The sequence below is a fragment of the Pholcus phalangioides genome, unplaced genomic scaffold, assembly GCF_987345545.1.
Source record: "Pholcus phalangioides strain wild (caught in Gottingen) unplaced genomic scaffold, Ppha-v1.0 ptg000024l_1, whole genome shotgun sequence".
NCBI classification, from domain to species: Eukaryota; Metazoa; Arthropoda; class Arachnida; order Araneae; family Pholcidae; genus Pholcus; species Pholcus phalangioides.
Genome location: NW_028301616.1, coordinates 32085118 through 32094469, shown reverse-complemented (window position 1 = coordinate 32094469; position 9352 = coordinate 32085118). Strand labels below are relative to the sequence as shown.

The window sequence follows — 9352 nt, the reverse complement described above, 5'->3', positions numbered from 1 at the left end:
ATTATACAAAACACCTGAACTCGCTGTATCAATTCTCTGCTATGGGAAAAATTGTCGTAATATTTTTGTGATTGAAAGATAATTTTCAGCACCAATGAAAATTCAGAATTGATGAAAAGAATAATTCCAGACTCAATGAAAAGAAATAATTCCCAGAATTTATGAAAATTGAAAGACATACAGTGAAATCTCACTACAATGATATTCGATATAATGATAAATCCCTCTACAACGATATTTTTACAAGTCTCGTCTGGAAATGTCCTTTTCCCTAATGTTAAACTGCTGCCTCTCGATGTAAGCCGGGGTGGAAAAAATTTCCGACGTCTGCTACATTTTTCTACAATTTCTGGCCGTTTGCTACATTTTGTTGCAAAAACGCCGGAACTCTTCAATTCTCCTCCATTTGCACCAAAAAACAATTTCCCCTTAAAAAAAGTTTCTTTTGAAGCAACTTTCCTCCTCCGCAATTTTATTTCTTGGGAGGAATTAGCTTGAGGCCCCCAAGGATTCGGTGCCCAGGCTTCTGACAACATATAAAATGGATTCAAACTATGCGAATTGCCGCTCATCCGCAGAACAACGGCAAAAAAAACCCTTCAATCGCTGTTCCCAGCTATTTTTTTACGAAAAAAAGTTGACTCCTTTGATTTCCTTACGTGTTAATTATTTTTAAATTTCATCAATTTTCCCTGACTGGCTGTACATGACGGAACATTTGGGTATTCTTTAACAGAACGGAAAAGTTTGCGAAAGAACGCATTATCGCACTGGAACAATAGCAATGACGAATCCATTCATCTTCATCAGAAGTTGCGACGCAAAAGCCGTCGGTAAATTCAGGGTCATGGGAAAAAGAAAATTACTATCGTGGGAAAGTGACGAAAACCTGGAAAAGTAATGAAATGAGAAAAAGATTACGAAATAAGTGAAAACAGATGAACTCGGATTGAATTTTTTGTGAAAATAGAATCATTTTATTAAATTTCTAATAGATTAATCATATTATTATATAGTTTTTATCTCTATAGTTTAAATTAAAAATAATTTGATTCTATAGTTTAAATTACTATGGTTTAAGTCGAAACTAATGTAAGTAGTTTTAAATCACTCTATTATAAATTTCTCAGAATTTATAATAAATATCAGAATGACCCAGCAAAAGGAGTTATCTCAAAGTATATGTTGAATCAAATTGAGGTCATGATTAAGAGCGAACTCAAAAAGAAACTCTTATCATTTTGAATATGAAATTGAAATGGGTAAATTCTGGTAAGAAACAAGATCGAATGTTCAAAAATGCTTGAAACTGTAGAGAAAAGCTGAACTTAGACTTGCATCAGCTTAAAAAATAAGAAAAATGATTGCTTTTCCGATAAGTGTTTCAAGTCTCTTCTGTAGTGATTTTTTTTTTTTTTAAATTAGTGATTACCAAGTCTACAAGGTAAATTTGAAAACACTCATTTTAAAATTACTTTTCAAAATTTGAAATACCATGTGATAAAATGTCTCTATGTTAAAAGCCTCTCATTTTTGTTGATATTGTAGAGAATTTAAAAATATAAATATCAAGATTTCTCTAAAATTTTTTTATGATTTAAAAATTATAAATAAATAAATAATTTCTTCTAGAGGAATTCTGTATGTATTTTGTGCCTTCGGGGAGGGGGAGGGGAGACAGACACCCCCCCCCTTCTTCTGAGCTGAGATAACACTGTGTTTTCAAGTAAAAAGTAATCCTGTGTACGCTACTGCATATAAGCATATAAAAACTGTATATTTTATTTACTGCCGAAATTTTAAAGTGTACAAAACTGATACACAAAAATCAAATTTTCATTTTCCACCCCTATTGTAACGATAGCCCCCTCTACAACGATATTTTTTCTTGGTCCGCAGAGTATCGTTATATTGAGGTTCCACTGTAATCAGAATTGATGAAGATTCAGAATTTATGAAAGAAAGAGAAGGAGAAATAATTCCAGATTCAATGAAAGAAATAATTTTTTAGCACCAATTGAAAATTCAGAATTCATATATGAAAGAGGTAATTCCATTATTCTATAGTTGATATTCAAGCACCTTGCTTACTACAAGAAATGTATTTGCGTTTATCAATTCTCTATCGATCTCGAAGAACAATTTAAACCAAATCCAAGTACGAACGAAAGCAGAACTGCTCCAAATACAAAGAGAAGTAAGCGATTTCCTCAGAGTGCCGATCGATTACTATATGAACACCAACAAATATCGATGAAATTAAAAACATGCTAAAAAAAAATAAAACCTAGGAAAGCACGCACTGGACAGGAGGGAATAACATCAAAAGAGCAATTAAATTAATAATTACAAACATAATATCATACGAAGGTTTTTAACTGCTGGCTGATACGAATTATATTTAGGAAAGAGAGAAAAATTCAACTGCTCTTACGGGGAAACGAACCCACGTTCTTTTACTTTCCGGGTGAATTGGGATTCCAAATACGGGAAAATACGGGACATCGCAAATTATTGCCAAGAACGACGCCAAAAGTGAACAACGTTGCCAAATATTGCTGAAATAAAAATCGGAAAAATCGCAATGGCGGGAAACGAAGCAACACTGCAAATTGCAGTGGATTCCACAAAATAAAACGTTTACCAAGACAAATGTGGGAGATTAATGTTGTTATTTGTAGTTGTAATTATCATAATATAATATATGAGTTCAAAAATATTTTTGATCTTTGACTTCAATAATGAATAAAAATCCAAGTAGGAATCATGCAAAAAAACGGGAAAAACCGGGACATTTTCGCTTAAAAGTCGGGATGACTAGAAAAAGAAAGGAAACCAGGACAATCCCGAGAAATACGGGACGTATGGTCACTCTACAATTGGTAATCCTAGAGAATGGTAGTGTCATCCTGGTGGCGCCATCTGCTGACAACAGAATTAAGTGAATTAAACTAAATTTCTTTGGAAGAATTCTTATATGCTATTATTTGAGCCAGGGTCTTCAACGCATGTCCCGCGGGCCGCGTGTGGCCCTCGGTACTTTTTGTCTGTGTCTGCGGCCGATCATTTTCAGAAAAAGGTAGAAAAAAGCATCGACAAACGATTAATTCTATAATTAATGAAAGAAATAATTTAATTTTGAAAACAACAATTTTTGAAACTTATGAAATAATTTCTTAATTTCCGATAGGGAATTATTTCACGAGAAGCCAAATATAATAATTTCATAATTATTGAGAGAGATGATTTTTCAAGATTGAGAAGGAAAAATAATTTCAGAATTACCGAAATAAAAATAATTAAAGATAATCATTTAAAGTGATTTCTCAGATTGAAGATAATCTCAGAATTAATCAATTTAATCAGTAATTAATCTTAAATTTTTCCGGATTATAGTGAAAGAAAATTATTTTAGAAACCAATCTCAAAACTGATAATTATAATTAAAGAAATAATTTCAGAATAAATAACAGTTGTTTTATATTCTTGTCGCTTTTTAACTCAGGGCCCCATTGACCCCCTCCCCCACTATTAAGATCATTGCCCCCACAAAGGGTGGGCTGGCAAGGCTCCAGCCCTGGGGCCCGGTACGACTTTCATTATTTTTTGCTTTTTAACGCTATAAATCCATCATAAAAGGGCCCGTGAAAGTCTGGTCGGGGGGCCCGCAAAAGATTCCAGCCTAGGGGCCCTACTCCAGGATGTGGGGGCCATGATTAAGATGTAACTGAATCACTTGAGTTAGTGGCCCCGCGGGCTTCATGGGAAATTTCGATTTTGCTTCATTTTTTGCATTTACTAAATTTACTGATCCATTAAATTTCCCTGGAGCGGCCGCGGAGTTCCTGGGAAGTCCATATGAACTTCTATGGCCTCCGCGGAGAACCAGTCCTCTACGCGCATTAATAAATTAACAGCAAGTTCTAATAGAAGAAAAATCTCTAATTTTGGGTGGGGGGGGGTCGATTAATACTATTTGACTTAATGTAAATCTTGCTGATTCAAAAAGTACAGCACTGTATGTCCTCGGATTTATTAAGGAAAAAAAAAGTACCCAACTGGGCTCGGCCGGGATTTGAACCCGGGACCTCTCGCACCCTAAGCGAGAATCATACCCCTAGACCACCGAGCCACGTTCCAGCGAAGCTTATTATAGGATCAGTGACATATTGCATCCGAGTAGCATTTTTCTTTCCGTCAATTATTTTTCATGCATACAATAGGCTGCCCATATTCATTCGAGAAAAATACGGGAAATTGAGCTTCGAAATACGGGAAAATACGGGACATCGCCAATTGTCGCCAAAATCGATGACAAAAGTAAGAAAAGTCGCCAACTCATGATAAACTCAGAGAAAAGGCGCCAATCGCGGGAAATGAAGCACCACTTCAAATTGCAGTAAATTAAAAAAAAAAAAAGACAAATGTGTGAGATGCACAATTGCACATATTCTTGTTTGTAGTCGTAATTATGGCAATGCAGTTTCTGTGTTGGAAAGATAATTTTAATCGTTGATTTGAAGAATAAAAAGTGAAATTGGCTTCGTGGAAAATTGGTAAAAAACCGGGACATTTTTGCAGAAAAGTTGGGACAGCCAAAAAAGCAGAAAAACCGGGACTGTCCCGGAAATACAGGACGTATGGTCACCTTATGTTCTATTATTTTATTATTATTATTATATATATATAATATAATATTAATTATATATACAGAATGTTTTGCATGATGAGAAAGAAAATATATATATATTTTTTTTTTGCTAAGTTCCTCCACAAAACAGCGATATGTCGCCAACATTATCCTCCGTGGATCTGATGCTTTCTATGTTCCTGTTGCTCCGCGAGTAACCTTTGCAAATATCGCCAAATTTGATCTGGCGATATGAAACTTTTTCATATATACTCTCTTCTTTTTTACAATTTGTTTTTCCTATTTTCTTTCAAACCTAGTACAACCAACACCAGCACAGCTGCACATAGCAGGTATCTGTTGTAGTGGCACAACTCCGGTCAAAGGCGTATGCAGGAGTGGGTGGGTGCTTAGGGGTACCCGTGCTCCCCCCTCCCCGAAGCCAAAATTTAGGAAAAAAATTGGAATATATCGAAAGAAAATACCCTTTATACATATGTGCTATAAAAACCAATTTTTTTTGTCAATTTAAATGTTTTTTTGGAGGGTGGTAACCACGGCCCCCACAAGGGGTGGGCTGGCAAGGCTCCAGCCCTGGGGCCTGGGACGATTTTCATTATTTTTTGTTTTTCACGCTGTAAATACATCATAAGAGGGCCCGTGAAAGTCTGGTCCGGGGGTCCCGCAAAAGATCCCAACCTAGGGCCCTACTCCAGGATGCGGGGGCCATGGTGGTAACTCGACATTTTTCAGGACGAAAATTCTTGTGGCCCATTCCAAGGCTCGATCGATCCTGAACGGTCCCTAGCCTAAAACATTAAGTTTATATTTTCAAAAAAAAAAAAAGAAGAGAATTTCTTTCCCTTTCTTTCTTCATGTCTCGCATACGAAGAGCCATTTTTCATTCTTTTGAATGAAAAAGAACCTGTTTATGCTTTCACAACAACACATATATATACAAAAGAGTCCACAATTTAGAATTAACATACGTACGTGACAGTTTATCGACCTCCATAATAATGTAGGGTTTCTCTGGTGTCGTTTTATCCTCTCTAGTGTACGTGAGAGCGATTCAATAGCTGTATGCGGTAAAATAACGTTTACATTTCGAGAAGCTGATTTCCACAGAATTCGGGCATGTATTTACGTAAAAAACAAAATGAGTTCTCGGAATCTCAAAGTGCCTTGTTTTTGTTTGTGACTATCGAAGCGTGGGAGATGTTTCCAGAGAAAATCCACCAAAAAAACACGCACACTATATATCCTCGTGTTCTGTTAGAATACAAAGGAAAATGAATCCGAGAAGCGACTAAATTATGATCGAATTTTGTTAACAGATAATCAACGGAAAACTAAGCGGCACTTTTATTTAGGGGCGTCGGATCCGGAGGTGTTGTGGGTGATAGAGCGCGTTATCACAACTCATATTCAGAATGTTGACTTTTTTTTTTTTCCATGATCATCACACGAATCATCAGCTCGGAAATTTTTACATTAGCCTACTCTCCCCCGTGTGTTTCGAAAATTCGATATTTCACTGTTTTTGCTGTTTGTTTGTTGATTGGTATTGAGTCGAAGATTTTTCCCTTGCAACTTTGGGTATAAAGGTTACTTCCCGTTATTCCTCTGTGTTTGGAACCTGATAACTCAACCTGTGCACTGCGAAAGCCACAGATAGAGATAACCTATGAATTATTTCTGAAATTTTTGAGCGAGACATGGCCGAGAAAGATAGATCGAAATATTTCCAAGTCGGTAGAAGAAAGTTGTTTTAGACAATTGGACGGCTTTTATATAAAAGGAACCAAAAGCACCTTTAAATCAAAACCGAGGAAAAAGCTATTCATAGTTATCTCTTCAGTTTGGTAGGTGGTTCAAGTGCACACAGACGACTTCACTTGGCCTATATGACACTTGGTTCTATTTAAATAAAAATCCCACCTCTTTTTTCAATAGTTCAGATGTCGGTATATCTCGAAAATGTTTAAAATGGCGCTTGGTTCCTGTTATATATATATGTATATAAGCAGGGCCGCAACTAGATGCTTGGTCACCCGGGGTAAGTGCGCATTTTGGCGCCCCTTTGTAATGTTGAAGAAGAGGTTTGAAAATGAAATTTGCGCTCCTCTGGTCCAGCGCCAGGGGCATGAGATCCGCCTTCTTCCCCCTAGTTGCGGCTTTGTCACCTATATAAACCGTCCAATTGCACTGCTCATTTATAAATAACAGATTTTCCGGTAATTAAAATATACTTTTCCACTTAATTCTGAATATACAGGATGATTAATTCCTCTTGCCACATTTTACTGGCGAACAGTTGATCCTAGAGACATGTTTCCAATTTGAAGAATTATCCAAATAACTTAGATACGCCATTCATGTTGCAAGGAGCTGTACACTTATTAAAATTAAATGAAAAAAAACTTTTTTTGTACAGACACGCTGTCCCCAAAAACCCAATGAAAAAGTTGTTACCCTGTCTCTCCTGAGGTCAAGTTTCTAAGTGTAATACTCGCAGAGATATTAGAATTTTAAAATCGGAGGAAAGTTTGGAAAAAAACAGTATAAACGAGGGGAAAAAGCTTAGCGCGTTGAATTTTTTTTTTGTTCCACATTCTGTCACAAAGCTGGGCTGGAAAACATCTCGGCAATGGTATAAGTCAGCATCTCCTAGACATAGAAGGACTCAGCACGGATTGTCAAGTTCACCTGTAACATTAAGACTACCGAGCAAGTTTGCCACATTTTGAACCACAGCGTCCTATTTCGTTTTTTCTTCTTTTGCCGCAGAATCTTCCTGGTTGGCTCACAAATACCGCATGGTGATTGGATGTGGGGCATAGAAATCGCCAATTCTGAGCCCGATCATTTCTTTTCCGCACAACGATGATACTGGCACGAGCAGGGAATTTTTTCCCTGAATATTCTTAGGGAAAACGGACTACTTGCTGACGTCACGAGCAGCGTGCGGAGGCCTTCTATCTCTAGGAGGTGCTGGATAAGTCCGGTGGAAGAGCTCTGACGTTCATTCATTCATGTCCGTTAGTTTTTGCTGTCTTTTTCCAACCTTTCCTTCGATTTTTGAACTTTAATATCTCTGGGAATATTAGAAACGTGGAACTTTTTTTTTTTGGCCTCAGGACAGACGAAAGAATGGGAATTTCGAAAGAAAATACCTTTATATGTTATTATGATCAACTTCAATTAATTTCAATGCTATTTGAAGTATAAGAATACAAAAAATTTCTTTTTAAGGAATTCATTTCGATCCACCCTCTACGTCATATATGGTGAACCCTTGGCCTGCGGACCAAATGTGGCCCGGGGGGTTGCGATGTGGCCTGTGCCCCCTCAAACCTAATTTTGTGAAAATGAACTAAGCGGTATCGCTTAAGTCACCCGTGGCACAATTCCAGAACACTTAAGCGATCCGTGGCATATTTAGAGATCCCCTGAGTGACATGTGGCACATTTAGAGATCCCCTGAGTGAGATGTGGCACATTGTTAGAGCACTGGTGCGGTCCCAGTGCAGTTCTACATCACTCAAGTTACCAGTAGCACATTCTCAGATCACTTAAGTGATCCACGACATAATCACGGATCACTTGTATGACGCGCGGCACAGGTCCAGAGTACTTTGATCCGCGAAACATTCAGAGATCAAACATACAGAGATCTGTAGGCTGTATGGGACTTATCAATAGGGAGAGTGTTAGAGTTGAGGTGCCCATAAACTAGCGAAAGATTTTATCGTTTTTAGTGCACAGAGTAAGATGTCGTCAAAAATATTTAATTTTTTTATAAGTTGATGACGTTTTATATGGTTGATGACGTAAGCATCATCCAACCCCTCCCCCTCCCCCGTCAGCAAATCTGAAATGCCCTCTCCCCCCCCCCCCTATCGATGCTGGCGAAATAATACTTGAATGATCCCTGATTAGAAATTAAATAATACAAATACAACGCCACAACAGGAAAAATGCCCAACAAGGTGGGTGAGAAAAAGATGCCCATAACAAATATGGATGTCATATATATATCAAAAACACAGCAACCCAATTAAAAATGCAATTACAAACAATATAATATATTGTAGTAGACGTGTAGTATGTATCTATATATATAAAATTGATTCTCTATGCGCGTGCGTGCGTGTGTGTGTGTGTGTCTGTCTGTGTATGTTCTATATACAGATCTACAATTTTAGATCGATCGTCGCCAATTTTGCATATACACCAAATAGGACCCGACTTGAACGATAGGCTACTTTAAAATTTTGTCAAAGCAGGGAAAATGCCCCAAATGGGCAAAAAAACTGTCGGGCAACAATGGTTTTTGGGCCTCAACAATCACTTTCCGAAGTTTTACTTTAGTTACCGTGGTTCCCTAGCAATGCGTTTAAGACGTGTTTACGTATGCCTTTATAAGACGGGTTTGCCACATTTTCAATACTTCCAGTAATGTGGCTTTTTGAATAGACGTCATAATAATTATCAGTATCGCTTTGAGGGTCAGGAAAAGGGTGATCCTCATAGAAATCAGTGTTAAAATTGCCGATTTTACTGTAAAAATGCGAAAATTTGGTGGGGTTTTCTGTCACATCAATAATTTTAAAAATTGTATAGAATTTTCGATTTTTGAAATATATTGAGTTCGCTTTGAGAGATATACGAAGCCCAGGAGATTAAATATGAAGTAATTAGCAGCACCTACTTTTGAGT

At 37.2% G+C, this 9352-nt stretch overlaps 1 non-coding gene across 1 annotated transcript; it reads right to left on the bottom strand.

The window, feature by feature from the left end:
- Nucleotides 1-4060: 4060 nt before the first annotated feature.
- Nucleotides 4061-4132, bottom strand: TRNAP-AGG (transfer RNA proline (anticodon AGG)). Its single transcript has one exon. It is a non-coding gene; the product is annotated as a tRNA-Pro (tRNA).
- Between the last annotated feature and the right edge of the window lie 5220 nt (nucleotides 4133-9352).